At 42.4% G+C, this 19,648-nt stretch overlaps 1 long non-coding RNA gene across 2 annotated transcripts; it reads right to left on the bottom strand.

Annotated features, from left to right (window-relative positions):
- Positions 1 to 1,723: 1,723 nt before the first annotated feature.
- On the bottom strand, positions 1,724 to 18,349 carry LOC147827037 (uncharacterized). 2 transcript variants are annotated; one of them, XR_015453210.1, is made up of 3 exons: positions 18,104 to 18,349; positions 5,874 to 5,994; positions 1,724 to 2,052 (listed from the first exon to the last, which is right to left on the bottom strand). It is a non-coding gene; the product is annotated as an uncharacterized LOC147827037 (long non-coding RNA). The 2 variants fall into 2 exon arrangements; XR_015453211.1 differs by lacking the exon at positions 1,724 to 2,052 and adding an exon at positions 2,680 to 3,397.
- Between the last annotated feature and the right edge of the window lie 1,299 nt (positions 18,350 to 19,648).

Genomic DNA, 19,648 nt, shown 5'->3' with positions numbered 1-19,648 from the left:
GCTCAAGGGAAGAGGATTGGACTTTTTTATGCCTTCTATAGGATCTACTATGGGGTTTTGCACACAGGAAATGCTCAATTAATTATTGTGCAGTAGTTGACCAAGGACAGGGGTTAATGAAAGGTTAGGAAGCTGGTTCTACATAAAGACCCTTAGAAAATTATAGCATCAACTTCCAGTCACATGATCTGTAAGTTTATGGCCTTGCAGTTGCTATTTAATAACTAAAGTAAATACTTGTTAAAAACTAATAGGAATGTGTAAAATCAGCACTGGCAAAATTTCAGTTGGCAGGCAGGAAAGCCTGGCTCCTTGAAGCCTGCCTAGTTCCGTGGTCAAAACATGCTCAGGGTGGGGATCCAGAGGTGAAAAGCCATTTGCTCCTGGGAGCAAGAACCTAACACAAAGCCAAGGCACAGGTTTGAGCCTTCTAGGGCAAATGACATTGCATCCTCAGACCTGATGGATAGCCAGCTAAAATTATTTCACAAGCGCACTCATTGCAATAGGAACCAGAGAGGCAGCCAGTTAGAGCAGAGGTCACTGGGAGAAAGTTGTAGGACCCTGACCTTGAGCTAAGTGTGAGCTTGAATCAGGGGAGACTAAGGTTTTCCAGAACCATCTTATCTGTCTTTCGAAAGCCCCCTGGCCTCCCAGCTCTCCTTCCAATCATCCTTTCCCCCTCTCTCCCTCCCTGGCTTTGCCTCTTAGCTGGTCCTTCTTTCTCAATACACTTTCTGTGACCTCCTTACACACACACACACACACAGAGAGAGAGAGAGAGAGAGAGAGAGAGAGAGAGAGAGAGAGACCATCAGAGACACTCCTGTGCCAAGCAGCCGTGTCCATTCATTTCTCAGCAACTTAGAAATGCTAACTACAGGACATTTTTTTTTCTGGCTAAACAACTTCCCCCTATAATTGCTCCTCTTGTCTTTCCCTCTCCAGTCTCCTCCTCAGATCCTTTCCTCTGCCTCTCATTCCTTCCATTCCTCCATGATTTTGTTTAGGAGATGACTGAGTTTTCGAGAAACACAGCACAGAAAGAAATTGCTCAGAGGCGATGCAATAAATTATTTGAGTTGTGCAGGAATGATGGAGCCCTTGGGTAAGAGACATGAAGAATGCTGATCGTGGAAAAACAAAATTCAGGAGGCCAAATTTTACAGCAAGCAATTAGTATTAAATACGAATATATCACACTCAACAGGCCATTGGAAACTGACTGCCCAGCTTTCTTTTGGTAACTTGGGTTTACCAAATGGAACATAATGATACGTAACCAAAACACTGGAAGACCATTTCTTTGCTGAAGACATCCAGCCAACAAACAATAGTGGAAAAATAGGAGTGATGCCTTTTATTCCAGGAGTGTTTTCACTTTTAAATCTACCCTGGGCATAAGAGGACAGACCACAGAGCGCTGGAAAACCCTGCTAGTCCTGAGGTTCAGTGGGAAAAGTTCTCTGACTCCACTGAGCTGGACGCAAATAAAAATGTCACTTTTAAAGAGAGAAACCTGGCTATTGTTTGTTAAATATTTGTATTTGCGAAACTTCTGTCTTGTGTTACCAAAGGAATTTTAAAAATAAAAATGTACATTTCCATCTGAATGATTGCTTGGTGCTGTGCCCTCACTGGGAGGCTAAAGAGAAAACTATTTGGGTGACAAAATGGGAAAAATTAGTCACCAGTGATTCACAGAGACTATAAATATGTGGCTATATTGTTCTTTTATTTACAATCCAAGGAGAATGAGATGTCTGGAGGAAGCAGGAAGATACGCAAACAGTGCCAGAGGGAGGGGCCCAGGGCAGGTTTGGCAGAGTGCAGGACCCCCCTCCCCGCAAGCCTCCCACCCAGGCACTGCGAGCACAGCCCTGAAAGGCCCTCCAGAGCCTTCTGCTGGGCCTTACAGATGAGGCTAATGACCATCCTCCTGTCTTCCACAAGCTGTCTGTGCTGCCACAGAGCAGCCCCACAGGCTGACGCTTGCTTTCCTGGGTGGACAGCACAGGGATGAACATTCTGATGGCTCCGCCAGGTCCAAAGCTGGGGAGTAAAGGAAAAGCAAGAATGAGGGGACCGTTGGCTGGCAAAGTTCTACTGTCTGTTCTTCTGGATCCCAGAAAGTCAACCCCAAATCCTCCTCACACACATATAAACACAGCCCCAAATAAATAACTCCATCGTTCATTCATGCAGCATTCATCTATCAGGTGTCTTGAGCCCCCGTGATCTCTAAACAGGTGGCGGGACAGGCCAGCCTGCTCTGTCATGGTGGCCCTTTCTGGCTCAGTACTTGACTAGCAATGGCAGTGCAGTGAAGGCACCAGGACCGGAAGTTCCTCCGAAGCTTCCCCAGAGTAAGGTATATTTTGGCCTAACCGTGTGCGAGTTTAGATGACACACAGCACACAGACAACTGCAAAAAGTGTTGCCTCCTCAGTTTGAAGCAGAAATCAGTGAGGAAATGCTCGGATGGACAGGGAGGGGTGGGAACAACAGCAAGAGGAACTCTCCTGAGAGAAACTCTCCCAGGGCCTTGCCGAGGTGCTCTCAGAACCAGGGAGCAAGCACCTAATCCAGGAGTTCATATTCTGTCATCTAGATCTGTTTCTTTACACCCTTTCACCCTCTGACATCCTCCCTTGCGGGCCTCAGGGAGTCCCCACTCAGCACTGAGGTAACATCAAAAGGGACCAGAGCAGGAAGGCTTGTATCAGGAGGCCAAAAAGACAGGAATGGTGGTTGGTATGTGAGGATTTGAGCCCTGAAAATGGGTTGAAGAATAGGAAGCCAGATGAAGAGAATGGTCCAAAGAACACTGCTCATGGAATCCCGAGCCCATCCCTGCAGAGCATGGGCTCTGACTCAGACAGGTAAAGGGTCCAGGTGAGAGTCACACCTGGAGTGAGAGGCCTCAATGCTGAGGCTAAGAATATGGAAGTCCAGTCTTACAGATCCTCTCTGTAGGCAAGATTTGGCCCTACGGCATGGGTGGAGCTTCATCTCCAGACAAGGGTTGACTGGCTCCTCCTCAAAGGTTAGAGGACAGTGAGCCAAGGAATAGAAAAACCAGGACCTCCTCACCTGGCACCTGACTCACAGCCTTCCTCTTTACCCCAACTCTTGCCCCACCTCAGGTGACTTCTGCATCCGTACAGATGACTTGCCTCATTTCCTGGGCTCTCGGTTTCCTGAAACCTTCGCCTGCACTTTCTGACCCATGTGCACTGACACACTTCAGTACAGGATCCAGAGTGTGCGTACAGGAGCCACGCTTCAGGCACTGCAGTCCTGGTTCTGCCACTGGCCAACTGTGTAAACTTGAGCAAGTTAACGCACTTCTCCGTGCCTCCCAATAAGAAAGTAGTAGAATCTGCATCACCGGGTGCTGTGAGGGTAAAGAGTTTATGTGACACATGGCACACGGCACCCCATAAATAGTATTATTAATAGAATGGCACATTAGCTCCCATGACTCAGTGCTATTCCTCCAGCTAAGCACAAAGCCTGGAGGACAGTATGCACTTTCTGTTTGTGGAATGAGTGGATTTTGTCATCATTCTGAACTGCTTTGCTCTTGGAATTAAAGTTGAGATTAAGATATTCACCTCTCTAGCCACAACCTTTGTTCTTCCCATAAGATTGTCTTTTAATCTCCCTTCCCCTAACTGGCTCCTTCCTTTCCCAGCCAGGACCCCCAGGAGCCAGGCTTGCACCAGCCTTGTTTACAGGTTCCTCAGGTCATGCTCCCAGCAGACTCTGGCCTGGATAGCTCCACCCCCACCTTCTCATGCCATGCCCTGTGCCCTCCTGCTCACACCCAGCCTCCTTTTGCTGCGCCTGCTCACTCCAGCTTTTGTTTGCAATAGATAACCTTTCCTCCTTTGCTGAGAAGAAACATTGTCAAATACTGTAGTTTGGATCTGGAATGTCCTCCAAAGGCCCATGTGCTAAATGCTTAGTCCTCAGCTTGGCATTAATGGGAGGTGGTAAAACCTTTAAAAGGTGGGGCCTAATGTGAGGTCTTCAGATCAATGGTGGCATGCCCTTGAAGAGGACAGTGAAACCCTAGCCCATTCTTCCTCTTCTTTCTTTGTGCTTCCGGGTCATGAGGTGAGCAGCTTTACTCTGACACATACTCTCACTGTGATGTGCTGCCCATCCCTCAGGCTTAAAACCAAGGGCCCCATGGGTTCATGGACTGGAACCTCCAAATCTAAGAGCCAAAATGAACCTGCTGTCCTCAGTTTTTGTTACAGTACTGGAAAACTAACACACCAAACAAAAACTTCCTCGACTTTCAGTCTTTCCACAACTACAAATTTTCCCACGTCTTCCCTGGTTTTGCCTTTTACAGTCAACTTCCTCCTTTGTTAACCCCTTCCTCTCAGTCGTGGCTCCCATGTTTGTTGGGTTCTATTCCTCAGCACACAGACAAATTTAAAAGTCCGCTGTTCCCTTTGAGGAGCAGGAATGGAGTAGCAGGGAGGAGGGCACTGTGACAGTTCTCTGGGAAGGTCTTTTCTTTTTTCCTCTTAAATTCTTTTACTGGTACATTTTAGGTATACAGTACATTTACATTCATCGTTGGGAACTTGTACCTTTACCTGATGTATTTTGTTCTTATTTTTTCCCCATTTCCTTGCCCTCCCTGGGAAGATCTTTTCATATAATCCTGATTCTTAGAACCACAATAATGTTTTACCTAATCTCCAAAATAAAGATATAAATAAAATCAGCCAGAATCTAGACAGAACCCCAAATGAAATTCAAACAGTAATAAATAAGCTTAACTCTATTACAAATAAGCACATAACCATACTTAAGGAATATGGAGAAGAAAAGAATTAACCTAGGTTACTTGAAAACCAACATTTGACTATGGACTGTCAGGCTAAAGACGAAAAGAACTATACAGACAAGTTGTCTTCTCGTGACTACATTTATCTCTCACAAAGTTTTGATACTAACGGTATAATAGAACTGAGCAAGTGTAGATATACAGCAGACAAGGAGAGCTACATTTCTCACTAAAGGAGAAAAGAATTACAAATAGAGAAAATGGGGGCCCTAAAATGAACCCTGTGGGATTAGATTGGAATTGAAGATATCAGTGTGAATTTGATTTTAATATACATACAGAGGGCTAATTGTAGAGATGCAGATGAGTAGGAATGTAACAAATATCTGATATGCATATTTCCCAGCTCTATCAGTTGAGATGACATGAGAGTAATGGCAGCCCAGATCTTGGTTTCTAAATACCATTCTTCAATTAACAAACAATCAGGGCTTCCTTGCTTCCAAATCTGGAGCAAGGAGGTACAAAATGAGTGTGGGACATCTTGTGATGCAGCTAGTACAGATGCAGCATGGAGCGAAGGGTGTGCCACCATGGCATGCCAGAGCAGCCACCCAAAAAGGGCTCCCAATAGCCACAGCTGGGACAAGTGGAGCACTGAAAGAACAGCACAGGTACTCACGAGTTTGTGCTGCTATGAACGAACAAACAAATAAAACAAACAGGAAGAGGGAAAACTTCCATACAGTGGAGTTCCAATTAATAAATACAGAAAGAATGATGAAAGCAGAACGTCATCATCAGGAAAACACTTCAGTAATAACTGTATACTTTACAGTGGATAAATACGTCACACACCTGAATAAACTAATCAGAGTTTACATCACAACTAACATCATGCAACATCATGTATCTTCTAATAGGACACACCGAGAAGCCCTCAATCCAAACCTGATTTGATAGGAAACAGGAAAAATCCAAATTGGGAGACATTCCACAGAATACCTGGTCAGCACTCTCCAAAAGCATTAAATTAAATTAAAAATAAAAGTAAAATACCCACCTCTCCAGCTATACTCTCTATTCTTCAAGCCAAGAAAGACAAAGAAAGGCTGGAAGACTATCCCAGATGGAGGGAACCAAGGAGATGTGCAACTGAGTGCATGTGTGATCCTGGTTGGATCCTGAAACAGAAAATAAAAAGACACTGAGGATGTGCAAATTTCACCCTTGTATCAATGTCAGTTTTCTGGTTTTGATTATTGTATGATGGTCACATCCAATTAGGAATGTGTTGTGTGCAATCAGAGAAAGCTGGATGAAGGCATAAAGGAAATGGTGTCGTTTTTGCAATTTTTTCGTAAATCTAAAATTATTTCAAAACACATATTTATAAAAGACTCTCTCATTCTTTAAAAAGTACACAGAAGCTTTCCTTCCCCTGTATGGCTACTAATCCCCTTGTCTCTTGGTTTCTTTTCCTAGTCAAGTTCCCCCAAAGAACACTCCATGTGCCCTGTCTGTTTTCTGCCTCTCCCTCACCCTCTTCCCTGTGCAGCTGGGCTTCCGCCCACAATGGCCTGTGTCATCTGCGCTGGTAAAGATCTTGGAGAACCACTGCCCCCTACAAAGATGATGACTCCCCGAGTCCTTCTTTCTCTTGACCACTTGTCTTGCTGATCATCACCTTCTGCTTCCCCTTCATCTCTGAGCTGTGCTGTACTAGGTATTCCCCAGTGTCCTAACTCTGGCCTTCTCCTCTTCTCCTTCTGTATTCACTTCTGGGAAAGATCTCAGCTATTCCCATGATTGTTAACCTTCCCTTGATGCTTATGACCCCATGATCTGTATTTCCGATTCCAGTCACTCTCACATTCCAGAGCTACCCATTAATGGCTTCCCTAGACACTTCAAACACAGATCCACTGTAAACTCACCTCCTTTTCCTCCAGCTATGACCCTTGGCTTAGCTGAGATATCACCATCCACCTAGTTTCCAAACCAGAAACCTGGACTCCTTCCTGCCCCTCACCTTCCAGTTGTAGAGCTTGCTGACTCCACATCTGGAACACGTCTCCACTCCTCTCATTCCCTGCCACCACCCAAGTTGAGCCCTTCCTCCTTTCTGACCAGAATCACAGAAATAGCCTCCTACGTGGTGCTCTACATCTGGCTTCACCCACTAGTGCTTCCTGTATGTTGTGGCCAAAGCTAACCACTGCCTTTCTTACAGCCTTCACTGGCTCTCGGAATAAAGCCAAAACATTTTAGTATGGCATAAAAATTGTCCATAATCCGAGTTCAATCCCCGGTACCAAAAAAAAAAAAAAAAATCTGTCCATAACATAACCACCAACCCCCACCTGCCTCGCCAGTTCATTCTTCCACAATTCTTTCCTTAATCTTGATTCTGTAGGGGTTCCATGCTGCTGTTGGGAAGCATAACATGTTGATGACTCCAAAATATCACCCCCTTGGCTCTCTATCTTATCCCTCTGATTTTTTCTTCCATTGTACTTATTATAATCTGTGATAATCTGCTCAATTATCCATTCATTTATTTATTGTCTGTCTCCTTTGCCATAATATAAGCTCTGTGAAAACAAGAATTTTTAAAACGGATAAACTATATAGAACATAATTTACCATTTTAATCATTTTAAGTGTACAATTCAGCAGTATGAAGTGCATTCACAATGTTGTGCAGTTATCACCACTATTCATTTCCCAAACTTTTTCATCAATCAAGAGTTCTATACTTATTAAATAATGATTCCCCATTACCCACTCCCCTAGGTACTGGTAACGACTATGCTATCTTCTGCCTCTGTGAATTTGCCTATTCTAGGTCTTCCACACAATATTTGTCCTTTCGAGATTAGCTTATCTCAGCATAGTTTTCAAGGTTCATCTCTCTATGTTGTAGTAAGTTTTGCTCCTTTTAGCGATTACATTTTTCATCACATGTGTATACATGCCACATTTTGTGTATCCATTCATCTGTTAATGGATATGTGGGCCATTTCCACATTTGGCTGTCAGTAGTGCATCTATCCATTGGTGTAAGAGTAGTATTTAAAAACAAGAGTCTTGTCACCAATAATTTCCTAAGGTCTGAAGCAGTCCTGGTACCCTAGGGCTCAACTAGTACTTCTTTGTACATCCTAGCCTGAATTCATACCACTTCCTCTGTCTAAAAAGCTTCCCCTTTTTGTTTTTGGAGAAAATGTTTTTGTCCTTGTAAAACATTTTACTTTCCTTGGAGCATTTTCCTGACAAAGGACCAATCAACCACACACACACACACACACACACACACACACACACACACACACACATGCTTCCCAGTACTATCACTGTACCCTTTGTTGTATACTTTAGGAAACCATTTGCATTGCAGTTACACACTTGCTCTAATTTATTTGCTGTTCTGTCTGTCTCTCCTTCTAGACCATAAGTCTCTTGAGAGCAGGAATGCTGTCCTAGGCACCTCTGCAGCCTCTAAGCCTAGACAGTGCCTGGGACACAGTAGATTGATAAATAAGTTAATGAGTGATTGAATAAATGAATTAGTCTCTTATATCTTTCATAGTCTTTATTCTACATCCAACCAGTTAGATAACACTCTGGCTATCCTTTTCCTTAGTTATTGTAATCACTGCAGAATTTGTTAACATAAAAACAAGAAAGAGAAAGTTCATATGCCTGGATCAAATGGACAACTAGACCGTGGAGTGACTATGTCCCTGATATGTCTGGGGCAGTCCTCACTTACACCTCTTGCCCCAGCATAACTTCCTTTTATTGAGTTATAATAATTGTACATATGTTTTGTTTTGTTTTGTTTTTTGGTACTGGGGATCAAACTCGGACCTTGTGCTTACGAAGCAGGTGGCAGCACCACTGAGCTAAATCTCCGGCCCAATAATTGTACATATGTATGGGTTACATTGTGATAATTCAGTACATGTACACAATGGAGAACTACCAAATCAGGGTAATTAGCCTTTTTATCTCTTTAAACACATATCATTTTGTGTGTGCTGGGAAGAACTCTTGTCTTCTAGTTCTTTACAAAATACATAATACATTATTGTGAACTATGGTCACCCTGCCATGCTGTAGAACATAGAACTTGTTTCTACTATGGGACAATGTTCTGGTATCTGTTATCCACCTGATTCTATCCTCCCTCTTTCACCCCCCAACCTCTAACAACCACTCTTCTACTTCTATGAAACTATCTTTTGCATCTACATATGAGCCAGAACCCTAACATAACTTTTAATGGTGTCCTCTTTTACTTTTAGGATGTCCTAGTTTGGAATAATAGATTACATGACCATCTTACACAGAGGGGAAAACTAACTTTTATCAATCCACCATCCAGGAAGTGATGCCTTCACCCCAGGGCAGCAGGCCCTGTATTTTAGGCCTTCTCACTTGATGGCCTCCTCCAGATTTCCAGCCTCCAGGATTACAAGTACTTACTTGAAGAGTTTTCTGGAAACTGTGGAAAGCTATTCTGTCTGTGTGCACCATGATGCTTAGTGGCAAGAAATGAGACCTGCTGGGAGGTGCCCTCTGCTAATGACAGAAGGGGTCTGTGTATACGCAGCGCAGTAAATGCCCCCTTTAGGACTGGGCAGCTCTGCAGCATGTTTTTTGCACGATTTCCCAAAATTTCCCCAAAAGATTATGCTCCAGTTCTCCAACATAGTATCTGTTTGATAACCTGGCACACTTGTAAAAGTGTCACGGAGATAACAGGTTGTAATCCTTTGCCTGCTGATGCTCCCCTTTCTTGTTCCGATCCCTCCTTCCCCTGAACTGCCAAATGAACTCCTGCCCTTGAGTCTTTGCCTCAGGGACTGGTTCTGGGAGAAACCAAACTGAGACACTAAACTACCTTGTTCCTTCCTCAGGGTCTAAGGAACCTTATACCTTCCTTTGACCGCTTTCTGTATCCCATTCTCAGACAACCCACCTGCCTCCACAGTTCTCTTCTAGAACCCAGGTCTTCTTCCCCACTAGTGCTGCAAGGCTGAGTTGTCAGTGGGTTGTAGTGGACACAGGTCCTTGGCTCAGGTCTGCTGCTGGCCATACCTGGCTCAGGGACAGCCACCCTCACCCTAGACCAGTGATGGCGAAACTTTTAGAGACTGAGTGCCAAACTGCAACCCCAAACCCACTTATGTATAGTTAAGTGCCAACATCGCAATTAAACCTGAACGCCAAGGTTTTAGTTTAGAAAAAACAACTCATACATTAACATCTTTTGTCTTTAAAGAAAAACACAATAACATGCGTGCCATAGGTTCACCACCACTGCCCTACACCCTAAGTCTTTGCAGGCTCCAGATTCTGCAGAGTCAAATGCCAACAGCAGTCCAATCACACCTGATGATTCAGTCTTGGATCCGACTGCAAGTATGCTCATCATCCATTTTATAAGGACCGGAAATTGCAGGATGGGTGAGCTGACAGAGGAAAGGAAACTGCCATTTCTGGGTGCCTAATGCATGTATATAGCAGGCTCAGTGTGGGTGCAGCCTTACAACAAGCATCAGATTTTTAGCAACCTTTTCGAGCCAAAGGTTTTACTCACAATAAAAGGGACAAGCATTATAGAAATTTTAGAAAATAGGAGAAAAAAGTAAAGATTACTCATAAGTCTACTTTCCAGTAGAATCACCATCACTGTGCTGTTTTCTTTTGGGGACTTTATATGTATCTAACTGAACTCCCACTGGTGTCCTTTTACACTCAATGTTGAACCAGGAGCATTCCTTCTCGGTTACTCCATACTTTGCAGACATTAGGGGAGAGATGCTCATCTCTTCCTTGTACATTTTCTACGGTGGAGAGCTAGGAATGGGCATTTGGGGGAGAATTCTTTCTGTATGCTGACCCATGCGATTGAAACATGGCTGTGGAGAGTGACACCAGCCTCTTTCTTGTCTCTTTTTCTGAGAAGTAATATTAAAATCTTATGATTGAGATGGATAAAAGAAAAATGCTAAATATTCAACTAAAGGAGTTGAAAACAGTTTCTTCTAGAAAGGGATGGTTGTGGGAGCTCTTATTTTCTTAACAAGTATCATGGAACTATCTGCTCATTAAGCCATGTGTAACTTTGATTAAAATGAAATGATAAAGCAGGGAGAAAAAGCATGAAGCACTGACCTAACAGTAAACACATTTGTGTTAAAAACTTTGTAAGCATCATTTTTCATGGCTGTGTATTATCCCATCACGTGGATATATCACAATTATAACTTCCTCATTACTGCACATGTCACCTGCTTCTAAATTATATTATTGAGGCAGTGCTGTGCTGAGCATCCCTATGCAGAAAGCTTTCTGCATACCTAATGTTCTCCTTGTAAGGAAATCAAAGTGTTCATTGTGCATGAGAGTGCCTATTCCCCCATATTATAACCAGCTTAGATAAATTCCTTTGTGAAAAGTCTCAATGAAGTAATGGATGAAGAATGATGTTCCTAACAGAACGAGCCCAATTAAACAACCTGATGCTGCACCTCAAGCTTCTAGAAAAAGAAGAACAGGACAACCCCAGAGCTCATACAAGGGAGGAAATTATGAAGATCGGAGGAGAAATCAATGCAATGGAGACTAAGAGAACGATACAAAAAATCAATGAAGCCAAGAATTGGTTCTTCAAAAGAGTCAACAAAATTGACAGACCCTTAGCCAACCTTGTCAGAAAAAGGAAAGAAAAGGCCCAAATCCATGCAATTAGGAATGAAAAGGGTGAAATTACAACAGATCCAGCAGAAATCCAGAGAATCATCAATACCTACTTCCAGAACCTATACGCCAATCAGATGGACAACACAGAAGAAATGGACAGATTCCTAGATACATATGAATTACCAAAGTTGAATGAAGAAGACCTTAAAATTCTGAACAACCCAATATTGAAAATGTAATTAAAAACTTATCAACTAAGAAAAGCCCGGGCCCTGATGGCTTCATTGCTGAATTCTACAAGGCATTTAGAGAGGAACTGCTGCCACTACTGTTTAAACTCTTCAATAAAATTGAAAGGGAAGCAATATTCCCAAATTCATTCCTGGAAGCAAGCATCACCTTGATCCCCAAAGCAGAGAAAGACCCAACCGAAAAAGAGAACTATAGGCCAATCTCACTAATGAACATAGATGCAAATATCCTTAATAAGATGATGGCAAACAGAATGCAGAAGATCATCAAGAAGATCATACACCCTGATAAAGTGGGATTCATCCCAGGGATGCAGGGATGCAGGGATGGTTCAATATACGCAAATCAATCAATGTAATACACTATATCAATAGAGCGAAGGACAAAAACCATATGATTATCTCCATAGATGCAGAAAAAGCATTTGACAAAATCCAACATGCATTTATGATAAAAACACTACAAAAAATGGGAATAGATGGTCTCTACCTCAAACTGATAGAAGCCATCTATGAAAAACCAACAGCCAATATCATACTAAATGGTCAAAAACTGAAACCCTTCACACTAAAATCAGGAACAAGACAAGGATGTCCACTATCACCACTCTTGTTCAATATAGTTCTGGAAACATTAGCCACGGCAATTAGACAAGAGAAAGAAATAAAAGGAATAAAGATAGGTAATGAAGAAGTCAAATTGTCATTATTTGCAGATGACATGATACTGTTTATAGAAGACCCCAAGAACCCCACCAAAAGTCTTCTAGACTTAATAACCAAATTCAGTCAAGTAGCTGGTTACAAGGTCAACACACAAAAATCAATAGCTTTCCTCTACACCAAGGACAGACTCACTGAGAGAGAAATAGGGCAAATAATTCCTTTCACAACAGCATCCAAAAAACTGAAATACCTAGGAATCATCTTAATGAAAGAAATCAAAGACCTCTTCTCTGAAAACTATGGCACTCTGAAAAGAGAGATTGAAGATGATATCAGAAAGTGGACAGACATCTCCTGCTCCTGGGTAGGAAGGATTAATATAGTGAAAATGGCCATACTTCCAAAACTGCTATATAGATTTAATGCAATTCCAATTGAGATCCCAGCAGCATACTTCATGGACCTTGAGAAAACAATCCAAAAATTCATTTGGAACAAGAAGAGACCCAGAATAGCAAAAGCAATTCTAGGTAACAGAGACATGGCAGGGGGTATCACAATCCCCAACCTGCAACTATACTACAAAGCTACTGTGATAAAAACAGCATAGTACTGGCAAAGAAACAGACCTGAAGACCAGTGGAACAGATTAGAAGATGCAGAAACAACGCCAGACACACTCAGCCATCTCATCTTCGATAAAGGAGCCAAACACCCTCACTGGAGGAAAGATAGCCTCTTTAATAAATGGTGCTGGAAAAATTGGGCTTCAACTTGCCAAAGATTAAAACTAGACCTGTATCTCTCACCATGCACTAAACTAAAATCAAAATGGATTAAAGATCTAAATATTAAAATAGAAACTCTGAACCAGTTGGAACAGAGGTTAGGTAGAACCCTTGAAGACATGGGTGTAGGAAAAGATTTTATGAACAAAACCTCAGTTGCCTGTGAACTAGCACAAACAATCAACAAATGGGATCTCTTCTTATTAAAAGGCTTCTGCACAGCAAGAGAAACCACCAGCAGTGTGAAGAGACAACCCACAATGTGGGAAAAAAATCTTCACCTGCTCTTCCTCAGACAAAAGTCTACTATCTCGAATCTATAAAGAACTTAAAGAGATCAGACCTCCCAAATTTAAAGACCCAATCCAAAAATGGGCATCTGAAATGAACAGACATTTCTCAGACAAAGAAGTAGAAATAGCAAATAAATACATGGAAAAATGTTCAACATCACTGGTCATTCGAGAGATGCAAATGAAAACAACGTTGAGATTCCACTTCACTCCAGAAAGAATGGCTGCTATCATGAAATCAACCAATAACAAATGCTGGCGGGGCTGTGGGGAAAGAGGAACCCTTCTCCGCTGCTGGTGGGAGTGTAGACTGGTGCAACCACTGTGGAAATCAGGATGGAGATAACTCAAAGAACTAGGACTGGAAGTCCCATTTGACCCCACTATTCCCCTGCTGGGGATCTTCCCCAAAGAATTAAAAGAATCATACCACAGTGATATACGTGCACCCATGTTCATAGCAGCACAGTTTGTGATAGCTAAAACTTGGAAACAGCCCAAATGCCTATCAACTGGAGACTGGATAAAGAAAATGTGGTTTTCTTATAAAATGGAGTACTACTCAGCCATAAGAAATGAGAAATTAGAGACATTTATAGCTAAGTGGATGTACATTGAGGCAATACTCTTAAGTGAAATAAATAGGACACATGTGTAAATACTGAATAGTTTCTCTGGTGTGAGAAACTGAGAGTGTAAATAAGGACTAAATGTATAATAGGTCATGTGAAATAGGAAGAAAAGGGGCAAAGGGGAAGGAAGTGGGAGGGCTAGGGGAAAGGATAGAAGGGAATGGGATTAATATGAGAAAATGAAAAAATAGGAGCAAAATCTTTGTAAATAGGGAGGACTGGAGGGGTTGAAGGGAGGGCTGGGCAAGGGTGAAAAATAAGAACCAAGAGAGACTATGTAAAGGTGCAAATTTCCAACGATGAATGTCATTATATTGTATACCTAAAATGTACCAATGATTAGAATGAATAATCGATAATGTAAAATAGGAAGAAAAGGTCCAAAGGGGTGGGGTAGTGGGAGGGGCAGGAGAAAGGAAAGAAGGGAAAGGAAAAATGATGAGAAATGGAAAAAATGGAAATAAAGTCTTTGTAAATAGGGAAGGGTGGAGGGGGTGAAGGGAGGGCTAGGAATGGGGCAAAAATAAGAACCAAGATGCATTATGTAAAGGTACAGTTCCCAATGAGAAATGTAATTGTGTTGTATGCCTACAATGTAGCAATGAAAGAATTTAATTTAAAAAAGAAAAGAATGATTTTCCTTACAGCAGCTGAGAAAAATGAACATTCAGAGGCCGTCAGCCTTGCTCAGTGCGTGCAAGGCTAATAAGGGGTGGAACTGGCTTTTAACTTTGGTCTGTCTGACTTCCAAGTCCTTATCCACACTACATAGGCTCTTAGCAGAAAGGCCTGGTGGAAATGAGGCAGAAGACCACCCCGGGACAAAGGACAAACAAACTCCATGACCTTCTACCTATTACCCATTAAAAGTGTGATTTGTGTTTCCTTTTGAGGCAGTCAGGGACTTATGAGCAGTTTTTGCTAACAGAAACAGTGACTCTTCACTTGGTCCTACAGATGCCCAATGTGTAGCTAAAAGCTGAACAAAGCTTCACCTCCATATGTATCTGTCTTCTTTATTACCTTAACATGTTGGGTCAGATCCACTCAGCTCCACACACAGGCCTATTCATCATTTAAAAGCTGGCAAAATCTTATCCCCCTTCAAGACTGAGGACACCAAGATAAGAAATTTACAAGCACAGTCAGGGACCAAGAAGCACCCAGAAATCTCTCTGGCCAGTGCTCTGACCCTGTTGTCACCTTGGATTCCAGCAGAACCTTCACAAAACAAAACGGAGGCTGCCCCAAGCAGAAATAAGTATCTGGTAGAGACCTGATCAGGCAATAAGGACTTCTCCAGAGCCACCCTGCCAAGCCAGGAGTGAGACAGTGGTCAACCAGACCATAGGCCCATTGTAGCTCTTTCAAAGCTGTTCCCTCCCCTTTGCTGAAAGGCTAGTCTGATCTCCAGCGGAGCTGTGCCCCTCAGCTCTTGAAGTTCTCCCGTTTTCTCTTACTTTCTCACTCTGTCTAATAAATCCATTGCCTCGCACATCCAGAAATGCTTTTCTGTGTTGATGTCAACAACCTGCCCAGGCCTAGTAGAGGGCCTCATCTCCTCTTTTCCTAAAGAGGATTGTCTTGAGCTCTGTCCAGCGACAAAAAGACCTAATTATCAGAAGTCTATCAAAAAAAAAATTATAAAAAAGAAAAAAAGAACTATATCTTAATCCGATCTTTCCACTGACTATCTAGTACTCTTTGATGCTCAATTTCCTTGTCCGTAAAACAGGGCGCTCCATACTACCCACTTACACAGAGCTATAAGGACCAAGTGAGACAATGAATATGAAGACTGAAAATTCCTGAAAGTTCCATTTGCTTATAGGCTTCAAAAAAGCATAGGCCCTACATTCTATATATCATATTTATTTGCCAGTTATATATGGCAGTTACTCTGAATTAAATCCTTTATATTCATTGTCTCATTTAATTCTCCTAATAGTCAAATGGGTTAGATATTACTGTTTCTATTTTAGAAATTTAAAATGGAGGCCATGTCTCATAGCCAATAAATGGTGGAGATGAGTTTGAGTCCAGGAGCTCTGACTCTAGAGCTTGACCTTTATTATTTTAAAATGTAGGTTTTGTATTATTATGAGGCCAATGGATCAGGAGACAACCGCCATTTTGAAAAGATGCTTGGTTGCTCACACACAGTTCCGAAGAGAAAAGGGCACACCAGTTCATTTGGAACTACACAGGAAGCCTCCCAGCTAGTCAGGAATCAGAAGGAATGAGGAAGAACTTTATTGTGGTTTTTGTGGGAATGAATAGATGAGACAGGGTGAACAGGCCAGACAGGTTTAGGATTGGTTAGTTTCAATAATTTTATGGGCTTCTGAGATGTAGGGCCTGTCCCTAACGGCCTGGTGTCTGACTTTGGCAGGAGGATTTTAGTTCTACCTGAGAGCTTCATAAAGGTTGTGGTGGGCAGGCATGAGCTCTGAATGGGTTGGTTTACACATAAAAGTTGTGCTCAGAGAGGAGTTCTTTACTAAATCTAGAAGTAGCTGGGGTAGGGAGAAGGGACAATCTCTCCAAAATCAGCTAGGCTCCACAGGCCAGAGAATTAATGGAGAAAAGAGGAAAATACACTTGACACACGCAGGCACTAAACCAGGCTGCTTCACACCAGATGGTCATGGTTGCCATCAAGAACTATCATAACCCTATCAATTATTCCCAGTCTTGTGCAAAAGTAAGGCTCACGAGGACAGGGGCCATGTTTTGAACTCTGTGCTTATGAAGAGCTCTTCCTAAAGAACCCAGATGGCTTCAGATTTTTGCCAGTAGAGATCTCGTGAATCCCAGCCACAAGGACTCCTGGCTTTGTCTTCAGGAAATTTGTGCTGACCTCTCAGTTGACCAATATTCTCAATTTAGTCCTCTCTTTCTAGGAGGCCAGAGGGCATCTTTATTTGACCATCTGGAAAACACACTCACTCAAGTTCTGTCTTGTTTTGTTTTGTCTGTTTGATTGGCTGTTTTATAGTATTGAGAGTTGATCGCTTCTTGGCCTTTTGGCTAAGATCAAGTGTAGTATTGAAGGTTGGACCCAAGGCCCTTGCACTGGATCTCTCTCTCTCTCTCTCTCTCTCTCTCTCTCTCTCTCTCTGTGGTCTTGCTAAATCACCTCATTGTCCAGACTGGGCTTGAACTTGCAACCCCCCTTCTTCAGCCTCCCAGCATGCCAAGATTACAAGTGTGCGCCATCACACCTGGAGATGCTAGATTTTTTTTTTTGATCCTTATACACTTATCCTCATCACCAAAGTCACCCCAAGAATTTTCAGTTACTCATTTACACTTATTCAGACACTCAAGAGTGTGTATGGTGCATAATGATTTCATGTGGTCTATTTATAGTTTACAGTTGTCTTCAAAGAAGTCCTATAACAGAATCCTGCTTGTAAGAATTGAGGATTCTAGGAGTTGGGATGGGAGTAGCCATTCAGAGCTCTAAGAGAATTCCATGCTGCTGCACCATGCAAATAATATTGTGGCAGATTAAAGGAGAGTTCCAGTGCTATGGGTTTGGGGGACTCAAAAGGCAGACTCCTCGCCCTCAGGGAATTTACAGAGACTAAAAAGCAACAGAAACAGAAGACAGATGCACAGAACTTAATATTGTCAATATGAAGTGACATATTTTAAGAGGATCATTGACAAGAAAAACATGAGAACAGCAAAATAATCCAACACACATTAGGTCTGGACCACTCCTTTCCCTAGAAGTTGCCAAGGCCCCCCGGGCAGCCTCATCCTTTATCCTTGTCTGCAGTTCCAGTAGGATGTTCAATCCTCCCCCACCCCTGCCCCATCCAGCCCATTGGAAAGACACTAAGCAACTCTTCAAGCTTCTTCTGCAGAGAAACAAGAACCAAAGACTGTGGAAAATTAGAGGGCTGGAAAGTAGTAAAGAAAAACGAGGCTTCAACCTTACCCAAAGACTGTCATGTCCACTTCCTTTCCCAGCCCCATTCCAAAAACATCTCTTCACATTTGCTCAGGGATGGCTGTTGCCATGACTACTGGGTGACATATGCTTTTTGAATCTGGTATATGAGGAGTTCTTCCAATTTGGGTTCCGACCTGGAAGAGATGGCTATTTTTAGCCACATGCTGCTTAATGTATGCTTTAGCAAAGTCTGTTCTTTGCTTCACATTTAAACATCATCTCTCTCCCCAATCCCCCATTTCCTTGTCTCAGTGGCTTAAGGCATTTGTAGAAAGTTTTATTTACTATTACCACAATGGGAGACTCCTATTATTTAGATAGGAGACTGCTATTATTTAGATAAAAAATATTTCCCCTAAGCCTCATGTGTTTAGAGGGTGATTGGATCATGGGGATGTTATACTCATCAGTGCATTTATCCATTGATGGGTTCAGTAGCTAAACGTGCTGGTAGGAAGTGGGGCCTGATTGGAGGTGAATGAGTGGGGCATGATCTGGAAGGGTATATTCATGCCTCCGGTCCTCTCTTTTCTCTCTGCTTCCTTGTTGCCATAGGTTGAGCACCTTTTCTTCTTCCATGTTCCTCTGACATGCTGTTTCTGCCTTGGAGCCATCCAACCATGGTGGACTGAAACTGAGCCAAAATAAACCTCTCTTCCTCTAAGTTGTAAGTGTCTACATTTTTTCCCAGTGATGAAAAAGTGACCAAGACAAAGACACAACAAAGACCTCAAGATTCAGGCCATAGATGCCATATTTCAGACTCAAGACACTCACTGGGAAGCCCTGGGCAGCATGTTTTAGCTTCCTCTTTGAGCTGGAGAGCTGCTCTCTCCAGGGCAACACTGTCAGTATTGATTCTTCCACTTGATACTCAGCACTGCTACCAGCACCTTGCTTGAGAACTTCTTTGTTGACCTTGACCTTCATTAGTGGTGAGTTTTCCATTTCATATCCCTGAATCTATCTCCATTTTACTGTCATTTGCAAAACGATAATGAGTGTGTGTTTATCACATGCATGTAGAAAGGCAGTATGATCGAATTATAAGAGTTTTCAACTCCATTCACCACCAAATTGCCTGGCATTAGAATCTTTATATTATGCAGCCCCAAGTTATCTCCCTAAACCTACATAATCAAAGTTTTCAACCCCCAAGTGCAAAATCACCAGGCATTCTCTGAACATTCAGTATAATTATGCTGGAAATTTTACACACTTTTTGATGCTTATCTCAATTTCATACACCCAATAGTTTACCTGGGCCCTCTCTCCTTACCCTAGTGAAAAGAATTCAAGGAATGCCTCCTTCTTGGTTCTCATATTTCATGAGTAAATGTCTTTGAACTTGAAGTACTGAATCCACAGCTTCTGGTTCTGTGTAATTTGGACATTCCATAGCTTACTTGTCACCCTGGAAGCTTCATAAAACCAGGGAGGGCAATTTTTCTCCCTTATGTATGTCTGGTGCCTAATTCAATACCTTGAACACAGTAGAAGCTCAGGAAGTATGTGTGGAGTTGGATTGCT

Source organism: Heterocephalus glaber, unplaced genomic scaffold, assembly GCF_053883595.1.
Source record: "Heterocephalus glaber isolate CG9 unplaced genomic scaffold, H.glaber_assembly_v1.0 deba00001457, whole genome shotgun sequence".
Taxonomy (NCBI): domain Eukaryota; kingdom Metazoa; phylum Chordata; class Mammalia; order Rodentia; family Bathyergidae; genus Heterocephalus; species Heterocephalus glaber.
The sequence above is the reverse complement of the archived record's forward strand: the minus strand, read 5'-3'. Positions and strand labels throughout refer to the sequence as shown.